Below are 20,271 nucleotides of genomic sequence, written 5' to 3'. Positions count from 1 at the left end.
CACCCCAGCAGAACTGCTACTATGCACCATTATTTGCAAAAAAAAAACTTATGCGTGCAGTGCAACGTATACTACCTTCTGAGGCAACCACATAGCTGTGATTCATACACTGATGTGATCTACAGCAAAAGACAAATATACTCAAAGGTTCACATTATCAATTTTAGTAATATAAATGTAAATTTCGAAATGCTGTGCAGTAATACTTAGTGAAGAGAGGCCCTAGAGGAGTATTCAGTCATTAAGATGGCGTTCTTGACAGTTGTACAGAAGTGTGCAGAACATTTATGTAGCAAACAGAAATACTTTCTCCCAAGCACAATTCCTATCCCAAAGTGTTCTCTAACATCAGTGCTGATTGGCTAAATTCTAACAATAATTGCCACAGTTTTTGTTATAATATCTATCCCGTATTTATTGTCAAGAACTGATTATCTACCCATCTTACATAAGAAAGCAATAAGATCAGTTCAACATTACAGTGTTTGCAAGAAATAACATGGCAGATGGGCAGTTTTTTGCAAGCCAGCAAAGTAAACTTTTTGTTTTGCTAACATACATTTGTACTGGATGAGTAATAATATAAATAATATTGGGTCAGATTACAAGTGGAGCGCTAATTAACGTTCCCGCTCGAGAGTTAATTGCGCTAGAAGTAACCTTTTTGCACATAGCAGGTTGCTCTCGTATTATGAGTTGAAAGTAAACTGTTTTTGACTGGCGCAAAAAACACACACACACATATATATATATATATATAGTATATATATATAATATAGCGAGCGTGTTCACGTATTCCCCCATAGAAGTCAATGGAGAAAAAAAAGTGAAAAAAAAATCGTTAACACCCCACTATCTCGCAATGAGACGTAGATTTCTGCCGGAATTATTTAAGATAGTAGCAACTTTGGAGTCTGAACAATTGCAAAACAACTAAAGGTTACAAAGAAGTGCGAGAGGAGCACCCCTGGAGGTGCGGCACCGCAATAGTGGGACTCTCAAACAACGCAAGTATAACCGCTACGGCGGGATACATTTTCAGACACAGTATCTGTTATCTGTAACAACAATTGGTGAATATCTTTACCGCTATGGCGGAGCTTGTTTTTCCAACAATATGAAGTATTACTGATAGCCAAGAACTGGTTAAATACTTACCCTTGAAGGTGGAATTGTTAGTTCAATAGTGTCTCTAAGTGAAGTGTGGATTATACCTTGCACCACAGTTGAATATCATTCCTATGAATTTCTGAATAACAAGGAAGATAATGTAACCATTTTGCAGGTTGCTACAATATTTATGATTGATCTGTTGGGAACTCTCTTTATACTACCTATTGGGACTTTATTACCTGTGGTTATAAACAGGTCTTTTCCTTTTGGCCATTTATAAATATTTAGTTTAAATATTGTTTTATAATTCTTTATGTTTTCTCCAGCTGGTAGAATAATTTCATAGTGCACTATGATCGGAATTGTTTGGAGTACCCTTCAGGTTGCTTAATATTACTCTCATGTTTTTCCAATAAATTACTCTTTTTAAATGCTCCCTGTTGCAGCAATTGATTGACACTTTTGATATTCACTTTTTTATGCCTCTATAAGGTTCGTCACTTTAGAATTGCTTATCCAACTATAATTTTTAGGGATTGGTTAGTGCTGGATAGGAGAGGCTCATTATTTCCTTTTATTGTGAGTAAAAATTTTCTACTTTCCCCTTGCACCAAAGGTCTGATAAGTACTAAACATTTGGACCTTTTTAAACTACCCCTTTTATTGGTAAAACTGATAGTGCTGACAATAACCCACTTTTTATATATATATATATATATATATATATATATATATATATATATACAGTATATATATATAATATAGCGAGCGTGTTCACGTATTCCCCCATAGAAGTCAATGGAGAAAAAAAAGTGAAAAAAAAAGTCGTAACACCCCACTATCTCGCAAACCCGATCACATATTCTCATGTGCACTAACCCAACATGATAATATGAATATTTCACATTGCAATGTTCTTCACATAACAAAATATGTTCTATTTGTTCATAAATACATATTTCTACATACATCTGATGTTTGGTAAATATATATATATCTATTATACAATCAAATTCAGTAAAGAACTGAAAAAAGAATACACTGTTTGCACTCTCAACGTTGAGAGTGCAAACAGTGTATTCTTTTTTTTGTTTTTTACTGAATTTGATTGTATACTATGTTTCAATACACTGCACCCCATCCTTAATAGATGATATATGGTTATTTAACTATTACATGAATTCTGATCAGAGCATGTGAGATGAGCGAGCGGGGAGCGCGAGCGGGCAGATTTTGGACAGAGCGCAGAGTGTGATTTTTAAAAGGATGGAGCGTTGCCCTATGTCCTGCTCCAATTTTGCTTCAATTTTGCTTCAGGAATGCTCACACGGCACCACACTCTGAAGCATGCCCAAGCCCGACCCAGAATCCATCTGTGTCTTGCAAGTTGTCTGTCAAAAATCGCCTCAATAATGGAGTTCACCAAATACTTCAAAAAAGAAACTGAGAAGTCATACAGGTGTACAATTAATATAAAAATAACTAACGATAATGTGGTACAAGAAAAAGAATGTGGTAACATTGTTTCAGTCAGTAAAGATTCATTTTGGAATCTAAAAAGACACCTCTCTCGAAAACACAAGTGTGCTACGGGAACACGCTGGGAAGAAAGCAAAAGGTTAGCAAAATATGAGCCTAATATTCATTTCTAACACAAATTCATTTTGTCATTAAAGGGACAGTCCAAAAAAAATAAATCATAATTCAAATAGGGCAAGTAATTGTAAAAAACTTTACAAATTACTTTTAGCACCAATTTTGCTTTGTTCTTCTTGGTATTCTTAGTTGAAAGCTAAACCTTAACCTAGGAGGTTCATATGCTAATTTCTTAGCATGAAGGCCGCCTCTAATCTGAAAGTTTTTCACCACTAGAGGGTGTTAGTAACTTAGTTCATGTGTTTCATATAGATAACATTGAACTCATGCATGTGAATTTACAGAGGAGTGACTGAGCACTGATTGGCTAAAATGCAAGTCTGTCAAAACAGTACTGAAATAAGGGGGCAATTTGCAGAGGCTTAGATACAAGGTAATCACACAGAAGTAAAACGTATATTATTATAACTGTGTTGGTTATGCAATACACGGGGGAATGGATATTTTAAGGGATTATCTATCTTTTAAAACAACAAAAAATACTGGTGTTGACTGTCCCTTTTAAAGTAGGCCTAATATGGTTTGTTTAATTTAATTTGTGATTAATTTGCATTTTATAGAGAGAGAGAGCATCAGCAGCTACAAGAGAAAAGGGGTGAGGAATTCAAAGGTTTTTTTCACTGCTCGCAAAGGCCCAACCATAACAAGGGAGAGAAAAAGAGAGCTGGGTGTAGCATTTTTAAAAATAATTTACATGGACTATGAACTGCTAAATACAGGAGAATGGGAAGGGATGCAACACTTCACCAGCGCGGCTCAACCGGGCTACACCCCCCTGCTACAACACTGTCTGGGACACACTCATGCCACATGCCCTGAAAGAGATGGAAGCCAAACTGAAAACTGGGTTTGTTCTGTCAGTGGATATTTGGACCAGTAGAAGAGGGCACAGCTTCCTTGGCATTGTGGCTAGTTTCATCGATGGGATGTTCAGAGGGCATACGGTTTTGTTGGTCTGTGAGCACATACAGGGGTACCACACCGCAGATTGTATTTACCAAAAATATGAAAGTGTACTGAAATATTGGAACGTGCAACGGAGTGTGATTAGGGTCGTCACTGACAGTGCCAGCAACATGATCAAGGCATTTAACCTCCTCCCTGGCACTGAACAGGAGGCCGAGGGCAAAGTGGCCATTGATGATAGCAGCAGCGCTGAAGATGAAGAGGAGGATAAGGGACCACCTGCGCACTCACAAGTCCAAGTGGAAGAGATAACAACCAATGTAGAAACGATGAAAAACCAGTACTTTACTGTGTCTAATTTACATCTGAGATGCCCCATTCACATGCTTTAGCTGGCGATCAAAGACGCCGTTAACGAGCACAACAACATTAATAGGCTGTTAGTGAAAGTCGGGCACTGGTGAAAAGTGTACGCAAGAGCACCCTGAACTCAGAGGAAACCGACCAATTAGGTGTCCACCTGACAACTGCTTGCGCCACTCGATGGAGCAGCCAGCTGCGGATGATTCAGTCGGTCATCCGGTTGTTCCAAAAAGATCAGTTAGGGCAAAACAACATCACCCTGAATCAAGTACACCAGCTGACGCATCTTGTCAGTGTGCTGACACCGCTAGCAGACCTCGCAGACAAAATGCAGAAGAAGCTGAGGAACCTGGGAATGATCCTCCCGGGTTGTCATGGAAATAAAATCCCTGCTCAGTGACAGCGATGGCACTCACGCTGCTGCACTTCCAATGGGCATCGCTGCTTTTGCAGAAATGTTGGCAAACAATGTGTCAATTTGCTACAGAATATACTATTCTGAACATATCATTTTAGCATCAGTGTTAGATCCCTGTTTCAAGACAGAATGGATAATACGAGATGAGTCAGTATGCAACAAACTCAGGGAAATCCGCGACCTCCTCATCAAAGAAGCTGAGGAAATTAATGCACCCGAGACCAACACCCCACCAGCTGCCAACCTGAATCACGACCCTGAAACAAAAAGATCTCGCCTGTTCAGGTCATACTTTAGCGATCCACAACGTGTAACCGAAGACGACAAAGGTGAAGTCGAAAAGTACCTCTCATGCCCAAGACATAACCCGGATGCCGATGTTATTGAATTTTGGAAAGAAAACTCCACGTCTTTTCCCCGCCTGGCTAAAGTAGCTTGCATTGTGTTCAGCATCCCAAGCGGGTCTGCGAGTGCAGAGAGGGTTTTTTCCGCTGCTGGACTGCTGTCAAGAAACCACCGGATGAGTCTGAAGCCTCAGAATTTGGACAAACTTGTGTTCTTGAAAGTGAACTAAAAAGAACTGTAGATAAGGAAAGAAATTCATTTTTTATTTTGTTTTAAAGGTTGACTATGTAGGCCAATTTAATTTGTAACCCTCCAAGGTCGTGCACACTGTGCAAAAAGTCAGTTAAAATAATTTTGGGCTAATACTTAATTCACTTTTAAAAATTTGATGGGTAGCCTCGCTAGCCAGCCTGTATATTTCTATTTATTTAATTAGGCCCATTGATACATTTAATTTTACAGGACTTTTGGTGTTATATTCCTTTTTATGCAGGCCTAATTTGTAATTTGAAATAAATAATTTCAATTTGAAAAATGTAGTAGTTGTTGTTGCTCTTTAGTTCTTTGGGCTGCGGTTTAAGCTAAAAGTTAAAGGACCAGTGTACCCTAGACACCAATAACACATTTATGTTCCTAAAGTAAAAACAATGACTAAAGAAATTAGACATCTATAGTTAAACTTGTAATACATTTAGTAATTTTTTTAGCTTTTTATTCCTACTCCTGTGATTATTCTCCACGGTGCTGGCAGTCACTCCCCTAGAAAAGGGTTGTGCTTGAGTCTAGCACACCCATCCTCCAATCATAGGCTGTATTGTAAATGTTCAGGAAAAAAGATACATTACCCCACTCCGTATAAAAATATATTCTTTATTCAAAATAATTAAAAATTCTGATAGCAAAGAACAGTGACAACCTGCCACAGATATGGGGAGAGAGCGCAGCACACAGGCTTACGCGTTTCGGCAGATTGCCGTAATCATAGCATAGTATTGTAAATGCACATGAAATGAACATTACAAATTTGACTGCACAGTGCACAAATCATCACTGTATTTCCTGCTAGGCTGCTAAACAGGGAAACTAAATCACCTTAAAAAAATCCTATGTCTAAAAACATCTAACTTTGATTGCAGTCTGCAGAGATCTTCTCTGTAGGATTGGTGAGACTGGGACAGGCTGTATAATAATTCATAAAGAGAGTAGGGAAAACACTTCAGCTAAACTTCTCACAGCCTGCTTTAAACCTGAAGCAGCAAGACTGGGTAGTAGTAGTGAGCATATTAGGACTTTGTACTTGAAACAAAACAGAAATCATTAGTGCTGAAATTCTTACCTCCTGTATTTGTGCAGTAAGTGTCTGTATTTCTGTTGTAAGACTTTGTTTTGTTTCAAGTTTTCAACGGCATAGTCCTGATACGCTCTCACTACCCGGTCTTGCTGTATCATACTATCAGGTTACAAGCAGGCTGAGAAGTTTAGCTGAAGTAATTTCTCTGTTCGTCATTGCGGTATCGTTCTACAGCCTGCCTGTCCCACTCCCAGTCCCTCCCAGTCTCATCAATCCTAGAGGTGATGTCTGCAGTGAACGTTCTGACATAGGGATTTTTAAAGGTGATTTATTTTTAGTGTTAAGTAAGCAATACAGGGCAGCCATGGTACTAGTGCAATGTATTTGGGTATAAGAAAGAAAAGGAGATTCAAACTTCTGGCTCTAATCCTCTCCCATGGCTACTTCTTAGAATAGGGTAATTATTACATCAAGTGAAGAAGGGGCGCTGAAAAGCAGAAGGATAGATGGGGTATCTACAATAGCAATGTGTGTATAACTGTATATGTATATATAATGTATATTTATACAGATTGAGTGCTTCTGTAATAAGCAGATAGGCTGGATAATTTAAAACATATTATTTACTAGTCATATATGGTTAATGGATTAGGATGACATAAATCTAATATTCTATGAAAAAATACAATCTTAAATGAGATGATGTATACAAAGCAAATCTGAGCTCAGAATAAATAATGTTACAGATTCTCTTATAATTTATAAAAAGCTGTGGCCAACTATATAAACATAAAACCTCCGTGGTAAAAGGCTCCGTAATACAAATTATTCTGCCATTATAGGTAGCCATTTAGCCAACATCAAAGTGAATGTTCACGGACTATAATACCCAAACTTCAATTCTTTTCTAAACAGCTGTCTGACTAGTATTGAGGATATTGGAAGCGATAGAGGAGAGGAGAAAACGTGACCCAGAGCCCCCACATTTGTTTTAACAGTCACACATGACCAAACACACGTGTGGATTCACAGATCGGAGTGACTGAAGACGCTAGAAACAAACATCACAATATACGGAGAGAAGACGTCTCTCCCGGACCCGGTATCCTCCTAAGGCAAGTGTCACCTGGCGATAAGAACTCCTTCAGCATCCACTGTACACCAACTAAATCTGCTAAGCTTCACCGGGTAAACCCGGCTGGTATGTAAGCTTTATCCTCCATCAACATACTGTAAGTTTCTTGGGAAAACTTGGGATTCCCAATTCAGCAGCACTACATATTTGAACTTTGTGCCATAATTAGGATACACAAATTGTGAACTGTTACTGTGGGCATTTTATATGATAACTTGTGCCATACTAATGTACAATTGTGAACTGTGGGCACTACTAATGTGAACTGTGGGCTTCAATTTAAACACGCCAACTTGTGCCTTATCAATTCATTGGAACTTTTTTTTTATCACGGATTTTCCGTATTACGGAGCCTTTTACCACGGAAGGTTTTATGTTTATATAGTTGTGGCCACAACTTTTTATAAATTATAAGAGAATCATTAATATTATTAATTCTGAGCTCAGATTTGCTTTGTATACATCATCTGATTTAAGATTGTATTTTTTCTCACTTTTTGTGTAAACTGTCCCTTTAAATACATGGCCAGTTCAGTGTCCCTTTAAATGCAGATTTTTTTCCTTTTTTGGAGCGAGTGGGAGGGAAATTTGAGTGGAGCAGGATGCAATCTGCGTTGAGCGCTGAGTGATAATGAGCGGAGTGGCCTGGTGTGACTTTGAGCAGGGGAGTGAACAGCTCCGTGAGCAAGGAGTGGAGATTCTCACCACTCCACTCCGCTCATATGCTCTGAGTCTGATAAAAGGAAGACTTTTTTTTACAAATAAAGTAGTGCCTTGGCTCCCTATCCAATATATATCTATACCTATATAAATATATATGATTATATATAGGTATAGAAATACACAGATATAAATAGGAATATCTATTTATAAATACTTAGAGCATATTCTGCTATGTGCAGAACATTGGAATGTGAAATATTTTCACTAAACCCAATATAAGACAAGTAAGCAGTAACTGGTGAAAAATAAAACATAGCATTTATTGCATCAACATGATAAAATGTCCATGGAGGAACAAGGATACAAAAGGAAAAAAAGCTCAGTATACGCTTTTCGGCTTTACGCCGTAATCACTACTCCTAGAGACATGATGTTAGCTTCCAGATTTAAAAAGGGTGTGTTTAACCCCAGTTGGTTAAAAAACTCAGATAAGGAAACCCCTTATATGACGTGACGATTGTATCCATAGTTTAAACTGACATAGTCAATACTGTTGTCAAATTGTTACACTTTTGATTCAGAAATACCTAGTACCTACAAAACTTTACATTATAAAGGCCAAATATATACAATAAATAATTAATAAAATAGATAGATAAGTGAACGTAGAAACAAATATTGTTAATACATAATTAATCCAATACATATATATCACAAGATGTACATGAGCTGGCATGAATAAGGCACATTTCAAATAATCGTAATCTAAACACACATAACCAACTAACATACTGTGACTTGCCACAGTGTAGGAAGTATGTATATATATATATATATATATATGTATCTATATATATGTAGAGTGATATCACCATATATGTTTAGAATAGAACTGAATAAGTGGACAATAAATGTGTGTATATGATAAATGCACCAATAGACTGAACTCCCACTGCACAAATAGTGTATGTATGCGATATATATATATATATATATATAAAGATATAAGCAAACAAGGCTTGATCGCTCCCAATAGTTGATCAAGTCGTACTCAGCATTAAGTCCTAGAGGGACCTTTGTGTATAGTTTGAATATCCAAAGCATCTCACGCATTTCAAGTAGTTTCTGTCTATCTCCACCCCTTTTGGGGTGGGGTATATGGTCAATGGCTTGCCACTTGAAAGAAGAGTCATTTTTATCATGTTTAGTATAGAAATGTTGAACTATGGGCGAGGAAGATTTTCCCACTCTGATGGTAGACAGGTGCTCTCTGATGCGGGATCTAATGTCTCTTGTTGTGAGTCCCACGTACTGAACGTTACACAACGTACATGTGATAAGATAAATAACAAATGGCGATGTGCAATTTAAAAAGTAATTGACATCAAATGTACGCTGGGTAACAGTAGACGTGAATGTATCTGATACATTAATATAATCACAAGGTTTGCATCTGCTGTTTCCACACTTAAACATATCTTTAGAGGTTAGCCATGAACTCATATTGGCCCGTGGGTTGCTCAGAACTGTAGGTGATAAATAGTTGCCCAATGTTTTATTGCGACGGTAAGAGCATCTTATGCCATCAGCCACACAGTTAATGAGCTTGTCATCAGCCACTAGGAGTTTGAAATGTCTTCTAACAATGTCACATACTTCTTCATAGTCAGTGCTAAAGTCAGTAACAAAGGTAACCTTATCAGTCTTAGAAGTACTTGTTCTATTATTAGTCTTTCTCTCGTATAGCATGGGTCTGCGAAACAATGCCCTGAACTTCTGTAACAGCCCTGTTGATAACCTTCTTTGGATATCCTCTTTTACCCAAATGATCAACTAGATCTCTTTCGTGTTCAACAAAAGTTTTTTCTGTAGAGCAATTACGCTTAGTTCTTATCAGCTGGCCCTTGGCTATGGAATACATGACACTCTTTGGGTGGCAGCTTCTCGCGTGTAAAACTGAGTTCCCCGAGATAGGCTTCCTGTAAATACAGGTCTCAATTTTACCTGAAATATTACCTTTAAGAGTAATATCTAGAAAATTGATGGTATTCATATGTGTTTCAGAGGTAAATTTCAAATTCAGGTCATTCTCATTGATGTACTCCAGGAATTTAGTCCTGTCATCTGAGTTACCACTCCAAATGAGGAGCAAGTCATCAATAAAGCGACCATAGTATGTGATATGTGGTCTGAAGGGGTTCCTATCTCCATAGATGTGGGACAGCTCCCACCAACCCATGAACAGGTTGGCATAGGAGGGGGCAAACTTTGCCCCCATTGCTGTCCCACATCTATGGAGATAGAAAACCCCCTCAAACTCAAAATAATTGTGACTCAAAAGAAATGCTGTAACTTCAATCACATACCGCTTAAATTCAAGGCTTAAATTAGAATAATGTGTCAAAATGAAATCCATAGCCTCTATGCCAGATTTATGGGGTATGGAGGAGTATAGAGCTGTGACATCAATCGTTAACCAACTGTTAGTGGCATCCCATACCAAATTTTCCATCACTCTTAGGACATGTTTAGTGTCCTGTAAAAAGCTTGGTAAAGCCTGTACCAGGGGACACAAGATGGCATCCAGCCACTCTGATGTGTGTTCAAAAAGGGATCCTATCCCACTAACAATCGGACGACCGGTAACATTTATCAGGGACTTATGCACCTTCGGGAGATGGTGGAACACAGGAGTCACAGGAAACTCCACATATAGATAGTCAAAGTTATTTCTATCCAGAAAACCTTGTTCCATACCATTTTCCAGAAGGTGCCTAAGTTCAACCTGGAAACATTTGGTTGGATTAGCAAAAAGAACCATATATTGTGTAGAGTCATTTAATTGGCGTAGGGCTTCCTTTTTGTAGTCCATAGTATCCATAACCACAACAGAGCCCCCCTTGTCCGCATTACGGATCACTACTTGATCATTATCGTGTAATTCCTTCAGAGCCTTCCTTTCCAATCTAGAAAGATTGTCAGGAGGTTTCTTTCTCTGAAGTGCAAGATCCTTTAGATCATTTTCAACTCTATTCTAGAATTTTTCTATAAGGGGGCCTCTGCTGTGGATAGGATAAAATGTGGATGGCTTTTTAAAGCCTACAAATTTGTCAGCATACTGCATTTCTATGTCTGTTGGATTTTCCCTGGCCATAGTGTCAAGAGTGATAACATCACAGGTTTCAGAAAATGTAAGATCATTATTCAGGTTTGCCCTTGTAATATGTGAGCCAGGGTTTCCAACAGAAATAGGTACAGCATCATGATTACAATCAGAAAAATGCTTCTTAAGTGTGATATTACGAACCAAGCGATTTAAGTCTAACATAGTTTTGAATAAGTCAAACCCAACAAGAGGTACAAATCCTAATCCTATGCTTAGTAGTTTGACTTGTGAATCACTCAGAACTATGCTAGACAAATTGATTACACTGAAGGTGCATACTTGTTGGTCCCTTTTGGTGCCCTCAAGGGATAACGAGTTTGGACTTGCTGAGTACTCCCTCCCCCCTTGGGGTTCATCGGGGTAACTGGAAAAACCTGGTCCAATTGGGTGTTGCTAGTATGAGGGTCTGGATTCTAACGTGTGTCTTTACTTCTAGATTCCACTGTATTGGAACTATTGGTTTTGTTTGTGTTTTTTACCTTAGGTTTTACAGTTGGTGGTGCAGTGCCACTATGTGTCTGACCCCCTTGTGCAGTGGTGTTTTTTAAGATACCAGGTCTTATTTCATTGTAGGTATTGTGGTCTGAGTTGTATTTGTCCTCCCCAGACTGTGCCTCACTGTCTGAAAAGGTCACACGTTGACTACTATTGGATCTAGGATTTCTATTGCGTGACCTGCCCCTACTCCTATTCCTATTGTGCTGTCTGCGAGTGTTAAATCTCTGTGTCTTATTCCACACATGAATAGTGTTGGTGTCATAGTCTGCCTGATCACGTAAATACTTTACATGTTTAGTATTCATAACAGCAGCTTTAACATTAGACACAGACTTTTTTAAAACCTCATCAAATCTGGGGTAATCAATTTCTTGTTTGCGTGTATTTAACTCAATTTGAATAGCATTGATGTTTTCTCTAATATCACTTAGCAATCTATTTTTATAAGACACCAACAAAATCATTAGTCTGACAGAGCATTCATTCAGTATAGTGTTCCAATTCTCAATGAACTCTGCGTCTTCTGTTTCAAAGGTGGGGTATTTAGAGATTCTGAGACCCCAGGGTATCATCTTCATATCTAGGTATTTCCCCAGTGTCCAAATGTCCCACTGTAATCTAGTTTCTTTGATACACAGTTTGTCCATTTCTTGAAACAAATCTGTTAATGCATAGTCAGATTTATTGGTTGAAAATATTTTGGCCAATTCTGTGGGTGGTGGTTCCTCCCTAGGCACAACAGGCATTTCCAGTGTGGCAGCCGTGGAGTCGGCTTTGATTGGAGACTATATTCAGCAGAGACGATCCTAATACCTGCATTGGCCCAGACTGACAAGCCGTCAGACGCACCTCCTTTTCCGAGCAACGGGTCCACGTCTGGGTTCCCGCATCACACTTAGGGAGACTTCCCTAAGTGTCATAATTTGCATACATAAAAAGAGAGAAGCGCTCAACCTGGGAACGAACAATAGCATAATACGTCTGGGGTTTTGCTGTTTCTCTCATTCAGAGAGGGATTGCCTGGTATTTCGGGGCTGGACTGTACTGTGAAGTCAGGATCAGACTGATATGCTTCAGGAAAGTTCTTCTCTGTGAAAGGCACATGCTAAGCAAAAAGAGGCTGCTTCTTGGGTGGTAACTAGCCATAGAACAAGCTATTATGCTATTGTTCATTCTCAGGTTGAGCGCTTCTCTCTTTTTATTTATGCAAGTTATGACACTTAGGGAAGTCTCCCTAAGTGTGATGCGGGAATCCAGACGTGGACCCGTTGCTCAGTGTGCCTAGAGTGATATGGCTGCACCTCACTGAAAAGGCCCACAATAGCCCGAAATGTACGTCTGGGGTTTTGCTGTTTCTCTTGTTCAGAGAGGGATGGCCTGGTATTTTGGGGCTGGACTGTACTGTGAAGTCAGGATCAGACTGATATGCTTCAGGAAAGTTCTTCTCTGTGAAAGGCACATGTTGAGCAAAAAGAGGCTGCTTCTTGGTTGGTAACTAGCCATAGAACAAGCTATTATGCTATTGTTCGTTCTCAGGTTGAGCGCTTCTCTCTTTTTATTTAACCCAAAGTATTGATCTAGGCCCATTTTGGTATATTTCATGCCACCATTTCACCGCCAAATGCGATCAAATAAAACAAAAGTTAACTTTTTCTCAAACTTTAGATTTCTCACTGAAACTATTTACATAGCTTGTTCAATCACGTCACAAATGGTTTTAAACGTTTCTCTGTGTTCCCCTTTGTTCAGAAATAACAGACATATTTGACTTTGCCATTGCTTTTTGGTAAATAGAAGGCCTCTAATTGCAGCTGTGCACCACACTTTTATTATTCCCAGCACTGAAGGTAGCTTGTAAGGTTTATTTTAGCTTTAGTGTAGAGATTACCCTCCCACCTGACACTTCCCACCCCCTGATCCCTACTTGATAACTTCAAACAGCTCTCTTCCCTCCCTCACCCCCCACTGGTCACCCCCATCTTAGGAGCTAGGAGACAGTCTGCCATTATAAAGTTTTAGACTTTTTTTTTTTTAAATATTATTTTCTTCAGTGTACGATTACCCCCTTACCTTCCCACCTCCCTGATCCCTTCCAAAAAGCTTTCTAACCCTCCTCCCTCTTAATAATTTCCGCAATCTTAAATACTGGCAGCTGTCTTCCAGTACCCAGTTTGATATATTTTTTCTTTTTATTTAATTAAAAAAAACATATTTCTGTAGTGTAGCTGCCCCCACCATTTACCCCACCTCCCCCACCAAGATTGTCTTCCCTACCCTCTATTCCCCCCCTCCTCCTCCATCCTTCCTGCTCTCTCCCGCTGTCACCATTTATTTTTACAGTAGTGTAGTGGTCCAAACCCCTCCCTCCCCCCTCCAAATTCTCCTTCACCACCAACGATCAGCACCACTGATACCCAATGCAGACATTTAGATTTTGGTATATTATATTGGTATAGGTGTTGTGTACTATATACAATGTTTCCAAAAACAGTACAAGACTGCAAAAAAATGTACAACTTCAAGCACTAAAATTCCCTCATGCAAATAATTGAACAAAGAATTGAGCAAAGAATAGCGGATTTGAGAAAGGACAAAATAATAAAATATAACTTTTAATTGGCAACTTTAAAATAAATGGTTGTTAATTAAAAACACAAGGAGTTAGAACTAGACCATAATAAGTATTCTACCAATAAAATACTGAAGATAGCACAGGCTATGTATTTCTCTTAGAAAAACAAAGAAATGACTGGAGGAGCATTGATACGTGAAAAAAATAAAACTTGACTTTTATTTCAAGTAGTTAAAAATTTACAGCATACAAATGTGCCCATAACGTCAAAAAGAACAGCTTACGCGTTTTGGCTACATGCCGTACTCATAGCTGAATTAGTAATCCTTCCAACATACAAGCTTTTTAAAAGGGTTACTAACACCATATTGGTTCATTTCAATAGGCCAATGAAATGGGCAGGTCACAAAGAATAAGCATTAAAGCTGCATTACATAATTATCATATATTTGTGACCTACAGTTCAGATATTCAATCAATTTATTTACAAATATCCCATTTGGCCAGATGCGGTAACTAACTCTTCCATTGTTACTTTTTATCTTAGTTGTGAGCTTGTAAGTGAGTGCTTGACTTTTTCTGTGTGCTATATTATCGTATATATATTTTTTTGTAATTTACCCATTTGGGACGTGCACCCAGACCTGTCTGGGGTTAACTGCCTGTGGCTCTGTGGACGGTGCAGTTTCCTGAGAGTGCTGTTTTTGCACCCAGGGCTGTGCATGTTGCAGGGTCATGGGATGTGTACCCAGTCCGGCCTGAGAGTGCTGTCCCCTTTTCGTGTTTTGTTTTACATATATATATATATATATATATATATATATATATATATAAAAATGTGCTGAAATACATATTCTGTTATTATACACAATTCATTACAATTCATCATTCTAGGTATAATTTACACACCAGGAGGAATAATTGTGTCCTATAAATTTTATTTGTACATGTGAATCTCTCTGTACAAAGACAAGTTACAAGACTCAGTCTATGTGTCTCTATGTACAATCAATTGCTATTCCACTAACACAAAGCATCATTTTTAAATGTATGTTGAGAAGCTGAAACTGTAGAGATTCAAAAATTTGAATTTGCTACAATTGCTCCTTAACCCCTGCAGTTTTAACACTGTTTTAGTTGCATTTTCAATCTAGTTGTAATTTAGTTATAATTTAGTTATAAATATGTATCATCAATGGTTAGAATATATGTGTGCTTATACGTATAAGCTGGACTCTCCCTATTGGTCACTTTAGTAGACCCCAGCATAGGGTTAGAATTCTTATTCTCTTTATTCTATTGATAAAAGAGAATAAGCTAAGATGGGACATTTGGAGACTAAATAAATAAATATTACGCATTGGGGATTGTACCAAGGGGCCTAAGGCTCAACAAGTTTCCAACTTTCCAAACTGAGGATAGAGACTTTATCTTTCAATGGAATGAAATATTTTTGGAAAGTTCATTAAGGCGTATTGTTCTATTAGTAAACTTAAAATCAAAAGCACTTGACACCATTAGCAAACAGATAGAGGTTATTCAGGTGAAACTGAATTTAAGAAGTACTGCACTAGAATATCCCAAGTATGATGGTATATTACAGAAATCGATAGCAAAGGCTAAGGCCTTGCTTGGCTAAGGCTTGATGTAAAACATAATAAATACCTAAGGGATCAAGCTGATTATGATAATAAAAAAGTGTATGTATGAAACAGGAAGGAACACTTTGAGAGTAGAAGAGCCTATAACAGGTTTAATGGGTGAGGTAGAGGTAGATGGAATAGAAATAATACACCACCAATGAACACCAATACAAATAGTATAAAGGTAACATTTTCATAGAGTGAGGCAGAGTCCTACGATGAGAGCTCTGCATCAGGTGGGGAGGAAGGTGTATTAGTTACTGAGACCACTACCCTGGAGGTTCCTACTGTTCCACCAGTAGTTAGAGTGCCATAAAACAGGTTGAGATCTGTGCATATCCTAAAAGGGCTAATTCATTTAAAATAGTTTGCATAAAAAAATGTTTAAAAATTGCTGGTAACTATTTTAAAATTATTTTCAAAAATAAGCAAAATGAATTACATAGCTAAACTGCCTGGAGCAGCTAACTCCACCCCTCTTATCAGTGTTTAGACACAGGCATTGTATTTCAACTGAGCTCACAGCTTCTAGGCATGCTCCAACAGATAATCACTATTCACTTTTGCATTTTACCAAAAGAACAATAAACATAGATACAGCCATAAAAGGAATTGACTTTTGGCTCACCATCAATGTTAAAGCATTGTATTCCTCCATTCCCCACAACAAGGGCCTTGAGGCTTTGGGATTTTTTCTAATTAGAAACACTGGTCACCACAGGGAGTATGTACAGTTTATTCTAAGGACTGCTAAGTTTTTTCTGACACACAACTATTTCTCCTTTGAGGGGGCTTCTATCACCAGAGATGTGGGACAGGGATGGGTACAAAATTCGCACCCTTCTACGAAAACCTCTTCATGGGGTGGTGGGAGCTGTCCCACATCTATGGAGAGAAGAACCCCTTCAGGAGAAATATACACTTCTATAGGCTCTATATAGATGATTTGCTCCTGGTATGAAGGGGAACAACTGAGAGTGCCCTTGAATTTGTAAATTGGATTAATTCCAATGAAATTGGACTTGAGTTCACTTTTGAGTGCAACAAAACTAAACTCAATTTCCTGTTATACCCGGAAAAGGGGATAGAAACTGAGGTTCACAGAAAACCTATTACGGGCAACACTCATATCCATGCCAGGAGCAGTCATCCAAAACAAGCGTTTCATTCTGTTGCAAAGGGGCAATTTACAAGGCTAAAAAGAATTTGCACCACTCCGTATCAATATGAGGTACATGCTAATCTTTTGACAGAACGACTGAAGGATAGAGGCTACAAACAGAATATCATTTAAAGGGTGAGAAAAGAAGTGGGTGCTAGTAGGAGACAAGACCTTTTAACTAAGAAAGCTTGGGAATCTGTCTTTACTAAAAAAAGAGCATTCTTTGTTACAGACTACAGTGATCAGTACCACAACATTTGTGGAATAGTTCAGAAGCATTTTAGACTTCTGGCTGCAGATGACTCTCTAGCCGGTACCATACAACAAGGCTGTAAATACTCTTTTAGAAACTGTGTCTCTCTGGGAAATATCCTAGCACCAACGCAGTAAAAACCAATACAAAAGGTTGAAGGGAGTTCATGGTTAAGATTTAAAGGTGTATTCAGGTGCAGTAATCCAACCTGTGAAGCATGCGACCACCTCCTAATTGGTGAAGGCTTTAAAAGCGATGTCACCAATAAGATTTTTAACCATAAGATGTGTATGAACTGTAGATCAGTTTATGCGGTATACTTAGCAGGCTGTACAATTTGCCACCTACAATATGTAGGTTTAACAACAAGAATGGCATGGGCTTATAGGATATAGGGAAGGTATAAATATAATACCAATAAATAAATACACATATATACATGAAAAGTCTCTATCACTTACCAACCCTGAAATCTAACCCTACGCTGGGGTCTAATAAAATGACCAATAGGGAGAGTCCGGCTTATACGTATAAACACACATATATTCTAACCATTGATACATATTTTTAACTACATTACAACTAGATTGAAAATGCAACTAAAACAGTGTTAAAACTGCAGGGGTTATATTTGTAAATAAATTGATTGAATATCTGAACTGTAGGTCACGAATATATGTTAATTATGTAATACAGTTTTAATGATTATTCTTTGTGACCTGTCCATTTCGTTGACCTATTGAAATGAACCAATAGGATGTTATTAACTCTTTTAAAAAGCTTGTATGTTGGAAGGATTACCAATTCAGCTGTGAGTACGGCATGTAGCCGAAAACGCGTAAGCTGTTCTTTTTGACGTTATGGGCACATTTTGTATGCTGTAAATTTTTAATTACTTGAAATAAAAGTCAAGATTTATTTTTTTCCCGTATCGATGCTCCTCCAGTCATTTATTCTTTTTTCTAACGATGGCCTTTGAATGGGAGTAAAGCATCCCTGTATTATCCCGGACAAGAATACTATACCTGTATACCAGGGAACTGCCACATTTTCCAGAATGAGAACCGGTAAGCGTCATACAACCTGAAGTCGGCCGCCAGGAGTGATGTCATCACCCGGAGCAAAGTTTGGCCTATCCTGAGGGATGCAGTGGAGGATCCGCGCTGGCTGTGGGAGAGAAGCTTGTCTAGCAGGAGTCACTCCAAGTACGTACCAGCTGTAAAAGCCCCAGGACAGGTGTAACCAGGGAGCGAGGATACTCCAGGTTTGCAAGCATCTACTGTGGGTGGGAGCCGTGAAGCGGGGGTATGCAGCTTGATAATTCAAGTACACCGGTGGCTTTATGTAAGCGGGTGTGCTAAAAGGGTGGCAATTATTTTGAACTGTTCAAAGGATGCTTAAGGATCAAGCTGGGCACAGGTGCACCCAGAGTCTCCTCTAGGGGAACTTTTGCACTTTATTTAATTCTTTTGTCTAAAGATGCAAGGGCAGGATTAATGAGATACCAGTTATTCCTTTTAAATGGTCTAGGATGTCGATATTAATCCAAAGTCATTAGCTAGATACCACTGAAATTTCAAGTGAGTAATCGTTACTGTCTGGGTAACCAGTGTTAAAACAGTATATATATATTTTTTAGTAAATTAATTGCTCAGTGAGCAGCTGCAATGAGTCTTAATCGAAGCATCTGGTGTATACGTCTACCCCCTTCAATAGTTTCAGTAAATAACTATAGTTACTGTTATAAAATATTAGTTCTCAGGGAATGCCTAACCAGTCTTGAGTCTTGAGTAGATGTATATACATTAACTGTGAGTTCTAATTTAAAGATCCGGTTTGCAAATACTCCTACTCAAGTACTTTCAAATAATTACCTACTGTTTCTGTAGTGTAGTAATATTTGGGAAATAAACTATCTCCAATCAACCTGCTTTAGGCTTGTACGATGTAAATAGCTGCCTGTGTTCTAATTCAGTATACAAAATAGTTTGGAGGTTATACTTGTTCCTCTATTGCAACACTTGTATTCAAAGGTTAATAATTTTTTAAATAGTGATCCTATTTCTATATGTATAGAGTAACATAGGACATTACTGGATTTGAATATAAATTTGTGGCCTAAAGTTTTTTAAGGTGCTAGTTTTTCTTTCTACATTAAAAAAGAAGAAGGTAAGAGCCCATTTACTTCCCAACCTCCCCTGACATGTTTTGTCGACAAACGGCTTTTTCAAAGGGTAGGGCGGCGCCAATATGCCGGGTTTTTATCCCATCAAAGCTTAGCCTTAATTGTGACATCATAGACTATCGTCCAATCATAAACTGTTTTGTATTCATCAATCCGATTTCGGTTTGTATGCTATAGTGGCAATATCGAATACACATTTCCGATTCAGATAGTGTGTATTCTTTAGTGGATAGATTGTTTCACTTTTGTAGAGCTGATACTTTAGATCTCTGGTTATCCGTGAAGACTTTATTACTACTTGGATAATACTGATACATGGACATATATATCTCTTATCTGTTATTCTTGAGGGTAATAACTTCTTTTCTCACCCTTTAAATGATATTCTGTTTGTAGCCTCTATCCTTCAGTCGTTCTGTCAAAAGATTAGCATGTACCTCATATTGATACGGAGTGGTGCAAATTCTTTTTAGCCTTGTAAATTGCCCCTTTGCAACAGAATGAAACGCTTGTTTTGGATGACTGCTCCTGGCATGGATATGAGTGTTGCCCGTAATAGGTTTTCTGTGAACCTCAGTTTCAGCGCTATGGAGAGTGCAATGACGCAATTTTTTGGCGTTATTTTCGCACCCTGTTTAGCGCAAAACTTGTAATCTAGGTGTATGACAGTACATCATGACATATATATATATATATATATATATACATATATATATATATATATATATACATCTTTTTGGTTTAAGGGGTTAAGACAATTTTGTGAATGTACACCTAGCATCATTTTTGTATATCTGACATTTAAGTGTGAGATTGTGACGTGGGTGCCAACCATAGGTGTTGTGCAGCATACTACATTAGGGTGTACAGCCACTGAGTGCGTACACGCACATGCATATACA

The 20,271-nt window shown here is 38.2% G+C and overlaps 1 protein-coding gene across 1 annotated transcript in view; it reads right to left on the bottom strand.

Annotated features, from left to right (window-relative positions):
* CNTNAP2 (contactin associated protein 2) overlaps positions 1-20,271 on the bottom strand; it is a 2,991,056-nt gene that overhangs the window by 430,670 nt on the left and 2,540,115 nt on the right. The window lies entirely within an intron of this gene.

The sequence above is a fragment of the Bombina bombina genome, chromosome 5, assembly GCF_027579735.1.
Source record: "Bombina bombina isolate aBomBom1 chromosome 5, aBomBom1.pri, whole genome shotgun sequence".
Classification (NCBI taxonomy): domain Eukaryota; kingdom Metazoa; phylum Chordata; class Amphibia; order Anura; family Bombinatoridae; genus Bombina; species Bombina bombina.
The sequence above is the reverse complement of the archived record's forward strand: the minus strand, read 5'-3'. Positions and strand labels throughout refer to the sequence as shown.